The following is a 14,323-nucleotide window of genomic DNA, read 5'->3' as shown; positions in this document are numbered from 1 at the left end:
ATAGAATATCTCCTTTGGTTATTTAAAAATGTTATTCAGAAAAGGGGTCCATAGGATTTACCAGACTGCTAAAAGGGCCATGCCACAAAGGTTAAGAACCTCAGCTTTAGAGAGACGCATGTTGTCTCTTTATAGCCTGGCAGGTTTATTTTTTGGTGGCGGAGGTGGGGGGGGGTGGGATTGTTAAGTTTATATTTCCTTTGAGTTTGAGTTTCTATTTCCTTGGACTAGCAAGGTGGTGCTGTGGATAGTGCCCATGGAGTCAGGAGGACCTGAGTTCAAATCCAGCCTCGGACCCTGGCTGCGTGCTCTGTTTGCCTCAGTTTCCTCATCTGTAAAATAGCACCTTTGTAGGGCGGTTGTCAGGATCAAATGAGATAATATTTATGAAGTGTTTAACATAATGCTTGACACAGAGTAAGCATTACATAAAATTGAACTGTTATTATCATTAGCTATTATTGGATTCCTCTTGGCACAGAGCTAGAAGAAACCTCAGCAATCACCTGGTCAAATCCCCTGATTTCTCCTTGTCATTTAGTTGTTTTTCAGTTGTGTCCGACTCTGTGTTTCTTGGCAAAGATACTGGAGTATTTTGCCATTTCCTTCTTCAGCTCATTTTATAAAGAGGAAACTGAGGCCAGTGGGGTTAAGTGACTTGCTCAGGGTCATACAGCTAGTAAGTGTCTGAGGTCAGATTTGAACTCAGGACGAGGAGTCTTCCTGGCCTCAGGCCTGGGGCTCGATTCACTTTCCCCCCTGATTTTATACATGAGGAGAGGAGTTATTGCTCCGTTTTATAGGGAGGATGATGGGATCATAGATTCCAGTTGGAAGGACTCTCAGAAGACATCTAGTCCCACCCCTGAGACCTAGGGAGGTGCATGGCCACGCTAAGGTCACGCAGGGAGTCGGTGTTCAAGGTGGGATTTGATCCTCTTCCCTCTGACTACGTTACTGTTTCCAAAATCTCCCATCGCTGACTGATGGTGGAACCTCAGAAATGGTGTAGGGGCTTTCTCCTCCAATCTCTGCGGCTAAGGAGAAGAGCCCAGGTAGCTGTCTGAGGCAAGGAGAAGGTAAATGACCTGCCCAGAATTCGGCTTCTAGTAAATGGCAAAGGCAGGATTTGAATTCAGACCTTCCTGTTTTTGGCCTAGCATTCTACCTGCTGTACCATGCGGCCGGTGCCGCTTGATGATTGTAGGAAAACCCCTTTAATTCTCCCCCTCCAGATGGGCACTCGGCACGCTCTGAACGATTTCCCATCTCATGATATTAAAAAAAACCCTTATTAACTTTCCCCTTAAGGAAATGAGGCCAAAGTTGCCAGTTTTTCATTTATCACTGCACCCCCCCTGCCCCCGCACTGTCCTATTTTGCTTTTTTCTGCCACCCAAAAATAAAAATCTTTTTTCTTCTCACTTCCCCATGCCTTTTTAGTCCACTGTGACCTTTACATATCTCCTCTCTTTATCTCTCCTATGGCCAGAGGCCCTTACCTATCATTTCTCTTCCTTAATTTCTGAACCTCTGTCTTACCCTTTGTCATCTTGTTTGCCTCTGTACCCCCAGCCGCCTCCCCAGGAACTCTCAGTCATGTCCCTTTTCTACCAACATTCTATGGGCCAGGCCTCTGATCACTCAGCATTAATGAATGTCCCCAGGCAATTGGCTTAATCTACTCTCAAGGATTTAAATAGCCCAGGAAGAAGTCCACAGAGGAAGAGGATGGGTGACAGAGAAAAGTGGGGACGGATGGGGGGAGCCAGCTGGGTTTTCCCAGTAGAGCCAGAGGGCCTTTGGCTCCTACAGAGACAAGATAATGCAGCAGCAGCATGGTTTCCACTTGGGTGAGTAATCATTGGCGCCAAAACACCAGTCAAGAAACCCAGCTTCCAGTCACTGATTGGGGATTAAAAAACAAAACAAAACAAAACTCTTGCATGGGCTGCAGCTATAAAGAAAAGCAGCATCTTGCAGTGATGGTCAAATTCATTTCTGGGGCCCAAAATGGTTTTTTTTTGGTTTTGTCCTCATAACGCTCAGGGAAGTGAGGCACTATGGTGCAGTGGACAGCGAGCTTCTCTCAGAGCCTGGAAGACCAGGGTTCTGGACCTGCCTCTGATACGTGCTGGCTCTGTAACTCTGGGTAGGTAATTCAGCCTCTCACTTGTCTAGGTGACTCTCTAAGTTATAAAGGAGGTGACAACTGGCTTTGGGAGATGGAATTTCTTCACCTCAGAGTCCCCTCTATCAAGGGACATGATGGTAAATGTTTAACAACTGTATCCCCTCCCCCCCCAGTAGGCACTTTACATTGAATCTGCATCAACATTTTCTCCAACACTTTCTTATGTCTACACAATCCAGAAGCACACGTGTGAGTGTTTTGAGTGCTTGTGGCTCTCGCTCGCACACATACATACGCACACACACACACACACACACACCCTGATTTGTAGCATTTGTAGATTTCTCAGGTATGAATGCTTACACTGAAAATTTTGGCTCTTGGCTGGGTCCAGAGTGCCCCTGTTTATATGAATGAAATCATAAGCCCAGTTCCTCTTCCAAACTACTGACTCCACGGCTGGAGTTATACTTTCTGAGAAGGTCAGTTCAATTAAATGAATATTGAATAAGTTCCTACTATATGCTCGACACTGAGGCAGCCGGGCAGTTAAATTCCACAGAGGGGATACATTAGGCAAACAGAGAAGCAGATACAAAGTAGCTGGAAGAAAGTGAAGCCCTAACAAGTAGGCAGATCATATAGAAAGCATTTAATAAAGACTTCTCAATTGATTGATCAGAAAAAGCATCCAATGGACAGCAGTAGCTTAGCTTAGCCTTGTAATGAAGTTAAAGATTCCAAGATGTAGAGGTGAGGTTTTAGACATCAGAGACAGCTCATGAAGAGGCATGGAGGCAGGAGATAAGACTGCTGTTTGTAGACCAACAAATAGCCAGTTTGGATGAACCATAGGGAGTGAAAGGGGGAAATGATAACAGGCTTTATTTCACTTTTTAAAGGTAGGCTGGAGTCAGATTGTGAGGGTGTTAAATGCCAAACACAGTCATCTGTAATTATTCTAGAGACAGTGGGGAGCTATTGAAGATTCTTGAAAAGAGGAGATATATGGTTAGTCCAGATCATTGCAGAGAGCAGTAAGACGACGAATCATATGTGAATCAGCACCAGTTTACTTAGTGGATCCCTCCCCCCTACCCCAACCCCTTTCCCAAAATAAGACAAAAATGACATCGCCCATCTCGGCCTGTTTTCTCATCTATAAAATGTGGATAATAAGAGTACTGACTTTGCAGACTTGTTGAGATTAAATGAAATAATAAAATCAAATGACTGCCTTCAGCCAAAGAGATCTCAGAACTGCTAGCCTCAGCCTTCTGTTGGTGGAGATTACAGGAAAATTACTATTTAAAGACAGAAGTCATGTTGCTAAGGGCTTTAGATGTCAACTAGGGAGTTTGCATTGGGTCTGAATAATAGGGAGCCACAGAAGGTTCTTAAGCATGGGAGTCCTGTTGCCAGACATGTGTCTGGGGAAGGTTACTCGACAGCTTCGTGGAGGATAGATTAGAGTGGGAAGAGACTGGAGGACAGGGAGACAAATTAGAAGGCTATTATAATAGTGCAGGTGGGAGGTGACAAAAGCCTGAACCCCAGCTAGCTTAAACCTTCTTCCTGAAAAATATGAGATGGAGTGGGAATCATGAGAGGGGAGATAAGTGAGTACACAATATACCAATATAACTGATGGAAATACAGTCCAAGCAATCCACTTTATGCAATAATGATTGAACCCTCCCCCTCCCTTCCAGTGCCCAGTTCCTGTTATCCTGCTGTTTTGTTTTCTCAGGGTCACACAGATGGTAAGAGTTAAAGAAAAGATGGAACCCAGGTGTTTCTGCTTCCTAATTAGGCATGCTGTTCACTATGCTAAGCTGCCTCCCCAAGCACTCTCTGGGCTAGGTGCTGTGTGCCTAAAAACACACAATACTTACCCTCAAGGAGCTTATCTTCTACTTTGGAGATGCAACATGGAAATAGACAAGTAGATACAAAGTATATTTGTCTACTTACATACATGCAAAATCATACAAAAGTTTTTTTTGTAAATAGTATTTTATTTTTTCCAGTTACATATAAAGATAGTTTTCAACATTCGAGTTCCAAATTTTTCTCCCTCTTTCTCTTCCCAAGATGGCAAGTAATCTGATATAGGTTACACATGTGCAATCATGGAAACATATTTCCACATTAGTCACGTTGTGAAAGAAGAAACAGAACAAGAGGGGAAAGCCACAAAACCAAAAAATAACAAAAAAGTGAAAATAATATTCTTCAATTTGCTTTCCGACTCCATAGTCCTTTCTCTGGATGTGGATAGCATTTTCCATATGAGTCTTTTGGAATTGTCTTAGATCATTGCATTGCTCAGAGGAGCTAAGTCTATCAAAGTTGGTCAGCTCACGGTGTTGCTGTTACTGTATACGGTGCTCTCCTGGTTCTGCTCACTTCACTCAGCATCATCAGTTCATCTAAATCTTTCCAGGTTTTTCTGAAATCTGCCTGCTCATCATTTCTTATGGAAAAATAGTATTCATTACATTCGTATACCACAACTTGTTTAGCCATTCCCCAGTTCATGAGCATTCCCTCAATTTCCGTTTCTTTGCCACCACCAAAAAGCTGCCATAAATATTTTTGTACATGTGGGTACTTTCCCCTTTTTATGATCTCTTTGGGATGCAGACCTAGCAGTGGTATTGCTGGATCAAAGGGTATGCACAGATTGCTCTTTGGGCATAGTTCCAAATTGCTCTCCAGAAACTGGTTGGATCAGTTCACAACTCCATCAACAATACACTATTGTCTCAGTTTTCCCACATCTTCTCCAACAGTGATCATTTTTTCGTGTCATATTAGTCAATCTGATAGGTGTGAGGTGGTACTTCAGAATTGTTTCTCTAATGCCTAGTGATTTAGAGCATTTTTTCATGTGACTATAGATAGCTTTAATTTCTTCACCTGAAAATCATCTGTTCACATCCTTGACCACTATCAGTTGGGGAATGACTTGTATTCTTATAAATTTGACTCAGTTCTTCATATGTCTGAGAAATGAGGACTTTATCAGAAATACTGGCTGTAAAAATTGTTTCTCATCCCTCTGCTTTCCTTCTAATCTTGGTTGCATCCAATTTTGTTTGTGCAAAAACAAAGTATTTTCAAGGGGAAGAAACTTCCTGTATGTTTACAAAGTACATTGCTACATTTAGCAGGCTGGTTTGATTGGACAAAAAAGCAGCACTTGGTTTTTACCCTTACCTAAGACTATTTCAGTTCTTTTCCTTTTGCAGAAAGAAGTCTGAGCAGATATTAATACAGTAATAACAGCTCCCATTTCTGTATCACGGAAGATTGCCAAGGCACTTTCCTTCCAACAATCGGATGAGTTTTATCATCTCCATTCAACAGAAGAGGAACCTTGGGCCAGGGGAGTTGAAGGCATTGCCTGAGGTCACCCAGGTGGCACCTTCTGTAGCTTGCCCTCAAAGCCAGACCTTCCGGCTCTGAGAACAGCACTTGGCACGATTGAAGCAATAGTGCATACCTGGACAATGAAGTTCTTGTATCTAAAAACCCACCCTCTTGATGTTTAAAGAAATGCAAATCCAGAGGGCCGGGGGAAGGTCTGGAGAATCATGTTGAAGGAAGACACTCTTCCAGTTTTGAGGGATTGTGAGAAATGTTATTTGTAAAACCCTTTAGGTTAAGGGCGCAGAGGGCTAGAGGATCACATGACTTCCAGGAGATGAAGTGTTTGTCTTGTCTGGAAATGCTCAGTGATTTGGCCCCTTGAAGGCCAGATCCACCCACGCCCAATCATGGGAGTGAAGAGGAGAGCTGAAAAGGATGGCCAGGGTCAGTCATCACTTTGGCCTGAAGCCTCCAGCTGTGGGGCTTCACCATTTCCTCTTTGCTTTGCTGGCCCAGCCTTGCAGACATTTCCTTGCTATGGTCACTGGGTCTCTCTCACAGAATGAGGACCTTGTCCCTTGTAGCTCTGAGCCTATGCTCTGGCTTCCTGTTCAAAGGAACCTGGGGTTGGACCAGGAAAGGTTGGAATGGAAGCTGGGAGCACCTGGGTGGATGGCTTCCAGCCAAGCCTGCTTTTCCTTCAGACCCTCTTTGTCTAGTGAGGGTCAAGTGCACACCCGGATGTTCCTGCAAAACTGTCAGAGGGCATTCTTGTATGTTTCCACTGATGCTTTAGGAGAGATGTCACCATTCTGGTTTTGGTGATGAGTATCTGTGGAGGTCACTAGGTCATAGTCTTTGTCATATCTCTTAGGACACCTCAGCTCCTAAATATGGAGGATTTAGAGTCAGATCAGACTTTAGAGATCAGCCAGTCCAACCCTGTCATTTTACAGAAGAGGAAACAGGCCTGGAGAGGCCCCTTTGTTGTTCAGTCTTTTTTTTTCAATTGTGTCCAACACTTTGAGACCTCATTTGGGGTTCTCTCAGCGGAGATCCTGGAGCAGTTGGCCATTTCTTTCTCCAGATCATTTTACGGATGAAGAAACTGAGGCAATCTTGTTTGTATTTTGTCTCCTCTGTTAGATTGTGAGCTCCTTGAGAGCAGGGGCATTTGCTTCTTTTTGTATCCCCTGTGCTAGCACAGTGCCTGGCACATAGTAGGCACTTAGTAAATGCTTGCTTACCTCACTTCACTTGGCTTGATTTGCACCGAGAAGGTCTTGAATTCTGGGAAATTGTATTCAAGGAGTTGAATTCAATGTAACTCAAGGAAAAATGAATGTAGAATCATGGGATCAGAGATTTCAAGTTGGAAGTGGTTTCAGGGGCGATCTAGTCTAATCCTTTTCATTTTACAGATGGGGAAACTGAGTCCCAGAGAGGTTGAGTAACTCGCCTAGAGTCATGTGCTAACAAATAACAGCTGTGGGTTAACATTAACCTCAGTACTCTACGGCTGCCCTCCACTCCTCTCACAAGGCCTCTTGCCCTGGGTCAGCACCTTCCTCATTAAAGCCTTTCCCAGGGGACTTTGCTGCTGCCATTGGGCAAGGGCGGCCCTCTGGGTTCTAGCCAATTGGGAATCTGCATTTTCTGGCTCAGGTGTTGGCCAGCCCCTTTGGGCTCAACACTCCCTTTCTTCCTGCAACCCAGTACTCCTGCTCCCCTAAACTCTTCAGAAAGAACAGTTTTGTCTTTGGTCAGGGCAACTTTGGGCTCTGAAACCTCTGGGGAATAGACTAGATCTTGCCTGAAGCTACGCAGATAGCAATACCTCTGTGCTTCATACTTACATCCAGGTGTCCCCAGGCCATCCAAGTCCTCGAAACTCCCTTTATCAAGGGAGATGCTGAAGGGAAAAAGGCTGCTGGGGAGTTCAAATTTTGACTTTGCTGACCAAGTACAACTGGCCTCCAGCCTGTGGCCAGCTCTTTCGAAATGGGCACTAAAGAAACATGAGAAAGGCTCCTTTTACTCCATTCCCAAGATGACTCTGGGCAGACTCGGGAGAGTCTGTGTTTCTAAGTTTAGTCTTTGGCTGTGCTGGAGTTCAGAATACCATGCCCTGGCTCTGTCCACACGGAGGTTTCCACTCCCTGAATGTCTTCAAGGAAGAACTGTAAGAGGAGCTATCCAGAAGCAGGGGATTCTTGTTCAAGTATCAGGTGGGCTAGGTCAAGGGTTCTTCACCACTCCTTGGGCAGTTTGGTGAAGCCTATGGGCCCCTCCCTAGAATATTTAAATATATAAATCAAAATACGACAATTCTGCTTTGTGATCCAGCCAACAGATCAGCTACATTGGACATTTGGCTCGTGCCATCCGTCAATGAGCATTTATTAAGTACCTACTATGTGTCAGACACTGTGTTAGAATACAGAGACAAAAATCAATCAGTCCTTGCTCACAAGAAGCTTAGATTTTATCTAAGCAGGGACAATATGGACATAAATTAGTGTAATCAAAATAGGTACAAAATAAGTATGAGAGTTTCAGTGGGGAGACACTAGCAACTGGGGTGTGAGTGGGGTGGGGGGAGTTGGGCTATTCAGGTGACATCTCTCCTAAATATTTTCTGTGTTATGTGTGTGTGTCTGTGTATGTATTTGTATATATGTGTGTGCACATATGTTTATGTAGGTATATGCATGTGTTTATGCATATGTGAGTGGGTAAGCTTGCATATGTGTCTATGTATTTATGTATGTATACGTATATGTGTGAGTGTGCATATGTGTGTACATGCTTATGTATGTGTGTATGTGCATGTGTGTGTATGTAGAGCATTTTAAGCATGTGGAACTTCATACAGGCATGGCTATAGGATCCAGGAGATGGAATGTTCTATGGGAGGCACGGCAAGAAGGCTAGTGTGACTGGGCTATAGAGCTCATGGAGGGGAAAGGTAGATTACAGTCAAGTCATGAAGAGTCTGTATCTGACCAGAAGGTCATAGAGGGCCAGGGGACTTGAATGAGCTGGGAGTGACGTGGTCACACACACACTTTAGGGAAGTCATTTTGGCACCTGACTGGAGTGGGAAGGACTTGAAGTGAGGGAACCAATGAGGAGGTCCTTCCAATAGTCCAGGCAAGAGGTGGTGAAGGCCTGTCCTAAGGCGATGGCTGTGTATGTGACTTGAGGAAAGGGAGGGGATGGATGTGAGAGATGTCATGTAGGTCAAAACGTTGTCATGTCAAATCTTGTGACGTGGTGAAGGAAAGACTGCTAAGTTCAGAGTTACGAGAGGCCTGCGTCGGAGTCCTGCCTCAAAGCCTTAAGAGCTGTGTGACTATAGGTAAATCAAATAACCTCTCTGAGCCTCAGCCTCAAAGAAACCAGGCTAATGGTGCCCAGAGAGGTTCCTTGGCAGGGCTATCGTGAGGCTCCATGGAGATGTGTCTGTAAAGTGCTTCCTGAGCTTGTAGGTGCCACAGAAAGGGGAACTAAGATTATTGGCCATGCTAATGATTGGTTGAATTAGTCTGATGATTTCAGGCTTTCCATGACCCAAATTAAACCTTAGTAATGCAGATATTGGGATCCCTGCTTCATGAGTTTCTCATTTCTCACCACCACCAGGGGCTTCCTCAGTTTCCCTCCTAACTGCTTCTCTGGGCTGGTATATCCCAGAGTCCATTCAGGCTCCTCGATATCTCACAAGGCTTGATCTGGCGAGAAGGTGGCGAGGTGGGGGGCAGGGAGGGGTGGCACCAGACTGTACCACCTGCCCTGCCATCATCTTCTGAGATCTTCCAGGACTTACTCTGCCTTGCAGACCCTGAGGTCTTATCATCTGACCTGATGTAACCCAGAGATCATTAGGGCTTGCCATTCACCCTCCCACGATGCCCTTAGGAATCCTAGGACTGTGTCTTCATTTTCTTTTATTTGTTATCTTTCCTAATTAAAATATGAGCCCCTTGAGAGTAGGGGCTGTTTGGATTCACTTTTTGTATCTCTAGCATGTACCATAGAGAGGAACACATGGCAAGCACTTAAATACCTTTCTGTTCATTTCCTTCCTTCCTTCCTTCCTTCCTTCCTTCCTTCCTTCCTTCCTTCCTTCCTCCCTCCCTCCCTCCCTCCTTTCCTCCCTTCCTCCCTCCCTTCCTTCCTTTCTCCCTTCCTCTCTCCCTCCCTCCCTCCTTTCTTTCTTTCTTCCATCCTTCCTTCCTTCCTTCCTTTCTTTCTTTCTTTCTTTCTTTCTTTCTTTCTTTCTTTCTTTCTTCTCTCTCTCTCTCTCTCTCTCTCTCTCTCTCTCTCTCTCTCTCTCTCTCTCTCATCTGTTTACCCTGAATATTTTTGGGGTGTGGATCATATCATATTGCTTTCATAAGTGCAAGGATCTTTCAGTGATGAAACCCTTTATAAAAAGGAAAATGGAGGCCCAAGTGTGTGTGTGTGTGTGTGTGTGTGTGTGTGTGTGTGTGTACACTGAATCTTCCCACTTCTAGTTCAATGCTCTTTCCAATGGCTCACGCTCCCTCCTCAGTGCCCTCTCTTCAAGCTGCCTGTCATGCATCCAAAGAAAAGAAGCCGGGGTACCTCCCCTCCCCTTCCCTCCCCCCCCCCCCCCCCCCGCCCCGAGTAGAAATGTCAGACTCCAACTGAGAGACAAGTTGTCTCCTGCACTCTGCAAATTCATCTGATTTCAGATCCTGAATTTTAGCCTGACTCTGATATAGGGAAGTTTTTGACCCAAAAGGGTTTTGTTGTGGGACAGCATGCTTTTGTCTCCCTCCCTCTGAGACTCTTGGAATGGCCTTGGCAGTGGTCAGGACAGCCAGATTACTAGAGTTACAGACTGTTGACTCTCCAGCTGAAAGTCAGAGCCATTCAGGGTACTTTTTCCTTGAGTCTGATCAAGGAGTGAGAGTCACCGAGCTCCACCAACCTCATACCAACTGCTGCTTAATGTTTAAAGCCAGTAAAATAATACCAGGAAAAGAAAACAGCTCAGAGAATTGGAGTCTGAACTCTACCACTTACTACCTCTGCGATGTCAGGCAAGTCCTGTAACTACCCTGGGGCTCAGTTTCCTCCTCTGTAAAATGAAGGAGCTGGACAAGAAGGTCTCTGAGGTGTCCAGCTCCAGAGCCAGGAGCCCATGATCTTCCTAAATGAAAATGGAGTGTTCCAGTGTTGGGGGAGGGGCCAGACCTGAGCCAGGGGCTGCACCTGCCCCACCCTCCCCATGAACCATCCGGGAGGTGGCCTGGATCCCAATCCGAGAAGGTGAATTCTGTCAATTCTGTCTGTAATCCTGTCAAAACTGTTACCACAGTGAATGGATGAGATGGTAAAGGCTTTCTCCTGAGAGAAGGGAGCAGCACTGCCCAGGGAAAGAGTGTAGAGCTTGGGCTCAGGAGGACTTGTATTTTCTAAACACGTGTGTGTGTGTGTGTGTGTGTGTGTGTGTGTGTGTGTGTGTGTGCTGTCCTCCCCATTCCCCTGCCTAGCCGGAAGCCTTTGGAAGGCAAGAATCAGTTCATTTTTCTACATTGAGTGCCCACCACAGGGCCTGGCACACTGTAGGTACCAAACAATAGTTGGTTGTTTTATTACTTGATTGATTGACCATGGTTCTCTACTTTAAAATGGGAGAGAAACTAGATATCTGATATTCTTCTACCCTAAATTCAACTCAACAAACTTTTCTTAAGAGTCTGCTATGTTCCAGGCACCTAGGTCTGTCCCAGGCCAAAAAACAAAACGAAACAGTCCTAGCCCTCAAGGATCCTACATGCTGCTGCTGTGCGTGTGTGCATGCGTGTGTGTGTGTGTGTGTGTGTGTGTGTGTGTGTGTGTCTGTGTGTGTGTGTCTGTGTGTGTGTGTGTGTGTATTGGAATATGTACATAGATATTTTCCAATATTCAAACTGATGCACGTTCTCATCAGTACGTGAAATCCCTCCAACGATACAATAGTAATCATCATAGCTACTGTTTATAGTTTTACAGTTTGCAAAGTACTTTACCTGTATCATTTTATTTGATTCTCACAATAAGTGTGGGAGGGTGCAATACAACCCCTTCGTGTCTGCCCATCCTGTGGGAGTCTTGTCCATGCTCTCCAAAAGGTCACCACAGGGCATCCAATCAACATGCTCCCAGCCTTCCTCACTTTTTTTCTGATGTCAAGAGGGTGTCTCTGAAACACTGACTCCCCACCAGTCATCCCTTCCTTTTATTGTGTAATCAGTCCATTTTCTCTTCCTGTCATACAATTTCTTGATGATGTCATTTATTTCTACTTTCCTTCGTTCTTCCTCATTGGTTCCACGTTATAATCTGCTCACAGCTGCCGTGCCCTCTGGTCAATTCTCTTTTTTTTTTTGCTGTTCAGAGGGGTCATTTCCCTGACACACAGGAATGTCAGTAAAATATTAGTATTGAAAGGATAGGTCTTTGCTTTTAGGGAAAGCTGGAAGTCACTTAGAGTTTTGGCACTTTCCTGAAAGCAACCCAGCTGATAATTTTCACATTCAACTCTGGCCCCAACTTGTCCATCACAGTTGTGAAACATCCCCAGAATGTAGTGCAGTGCCAGGGCATTGGCAATGAAGGGATGCATGAATCCATGGCCGTGGGTTCTGCCTCTGATGCTTCAGAAGATGATGGGTGAGTAGATTTGGATGGAGCCTCAGAATCATCCAATCCACTGACCATGTATGTTAGGAGGAGGGATTCCTTTGGTATATGGTTTGGACATTGTTGTTTGCATGTGGTCTCCCCCATTAGACTGTGAGCTCCTTGAGGGCAGGGACTGTCTTTTGCCTTCCTTTCTATTCCCATCACTTGGCACAATGCCTGGCACATAGTATGGGCTTACTAATTATTTGTCGACTGACCTGACTATGTGGCTTCTGAGACCCCTTCCTACTTTCAAATTCTGTGATGCTTAATAATACATACTCCTCATTTTACAGATGAGGAAACTGAGGCCCAGGGAGGCAAGGCTTACAGTTATGCGGGTAGTAAGTTTCAGAAGCAAGATTGGAACCCAGGTCCTCTGACTTTATTGTCAGTGCTCTTTACACAGTGTGTGTCTAAGAAATGGCCCAACCTTCAGTCCTAAGTGGATCCAAGGACATAGAAAGGCTTCAAAGCAGGTCGTGATACTTACCTATGACCCTGACAGCAAAGCCCTCAACCTTTTGGAAAGTATATAGAATTCCAAAATAGACTACAGTGGAGGAGAGAAGCTGGGTGTAGGGCATCTCTACAGTGGGGGAGAGAAGCTGGGTGTAGGGGCATGTGTACAGTGGAGGCCCTGGGCTAGGGCTTCTCCTCTCTTTCTTTCTTACAGATTTGAGTCAAAAAGATATGAAGGAAGTCACAAGCTAGGAAAGAGCCAGAGGCATGAGCTTGTTGATTCCTTCTTTTCCTCTGGCCCAGGGGTGAATCAGGATGAACATGGAAGAATTCTTCTTTGGGACTGAGAGGGAATCCATGAGGCTGCACTGCCCTCTGGGGGTGGATCACTCACTTGGGTATCTGCTCAGTGGGGACTTCCCTCACTAAGGCTATCCATATGCCACTGTACAATCATCCTCTCTGGGGCATTCCAGGTGAGGATTCAGAAAGGAGATGTCCGGGGACATCATCACGATTAAGATGCCCAGAGTATCTGGACCACCTAGATGAGGAGATCATATCTCAAGTCAAATATGGCAAGAATGTGGCCAGGAGGGTTCTGAAGAGCTGTACCTATTTCTACCCTGAAAGGTGTGTGTGTGTGTGTGTGTGTGTGTGTGTGTGTGTGTGTGTGTGTGTGTTTTGGGCATTTTGAAACTGACCTAAGTATGTAAAAAATTTTCTTCTAAACTTCATCAAAACTTCAAAACATTTTTAGTATTTAACTAGAAAGAACTTTGAATTTTCAGAGTTCTAAGTGATGAGAAGTACTGTGGCATGGTCACTGAGAGATGACTCTCCCTCTCTCTCACTGCCTCCATGGCCTATTCAGGCCTGGAGCTTTGGAACTCTACAAGGGTCCCTCAGAGTCCAACACAGAGACAAAACACACAGCAGGGGAACTACATGAAGCCTTCACAAGAGGAAAAAAGGACTTCTATCCAATGAGATGCCATGACTCAGCCCTCTGCCACCTCCTTCTAGGCTCTGCAGTTACTTGTGGGAGAACATGTTCCAGAGTTTGAGGGGATTGTTTTTATTTCAATCATTGCCATTTTAGGACATTAGCAAATTCTTATGACTAAAGGCTAATTGTTTGCCTGGCTAGCAATTAATAGGAAACACATTGGAAGGGGAATTGTGAACAATGGTACTAGAAAAACTCCTAGTGCCATGAGGGGAGAAGTCAGGCACTCCATGGGAACCTGGCTTCCCAGTTTTAGTAGGAATTGGTAGAGTAAATCTGGAGGGGTGCTACAGTTATTTTGTAGAAGTGTCCTAAGGCTAGATCTAACACAAGTCCAAGTAAAGCAGTGGCGGAGGTATCAGAGATAACTTTTCAGGTGTGTATGTGTGTGTGTGTGTGTGTGTGTGTTTGAGGAGATATTGATATTAATCACTTGATAAGATCAGCCCTTTGATAAGGTGAAAAGTTGCCTGGCCTTCTGTCTTCCCATTTCCCATTTAAAACTTCATTATGAAAGACAGACAAAGACTATTTGGTCTTTGATTGACCAATGGTTCATTCCAGGGATGTCTTGCCTCACAAGACACTCCTAGCTGGCACCTGAAGGATGGAATTCTTCCTAGCACCTTCTTGTTTTGGACAAA

This window comes from Trichosurus vulpecula, chromosome 9, assembly GCF_011100635.1.
Source record: "Trichosurus vulpecula isolate mTriVul1 chromosome 9, mTriVul1.pri, whole genome shotgun sequence".
In the NCBI taxonomy this organism is placed as follows: domain Eukaryota; kingdom Metazoa; phylum Chordata; class Mammalia; order Diprotodontia; family Phalangeridae; genus Trichosurus; species Trichosurus vulpecula.
The sequence above is the reverse complement of the archived record's forward strand: the minus strand, read 5'-3'. Positions refer to the sequence as shown.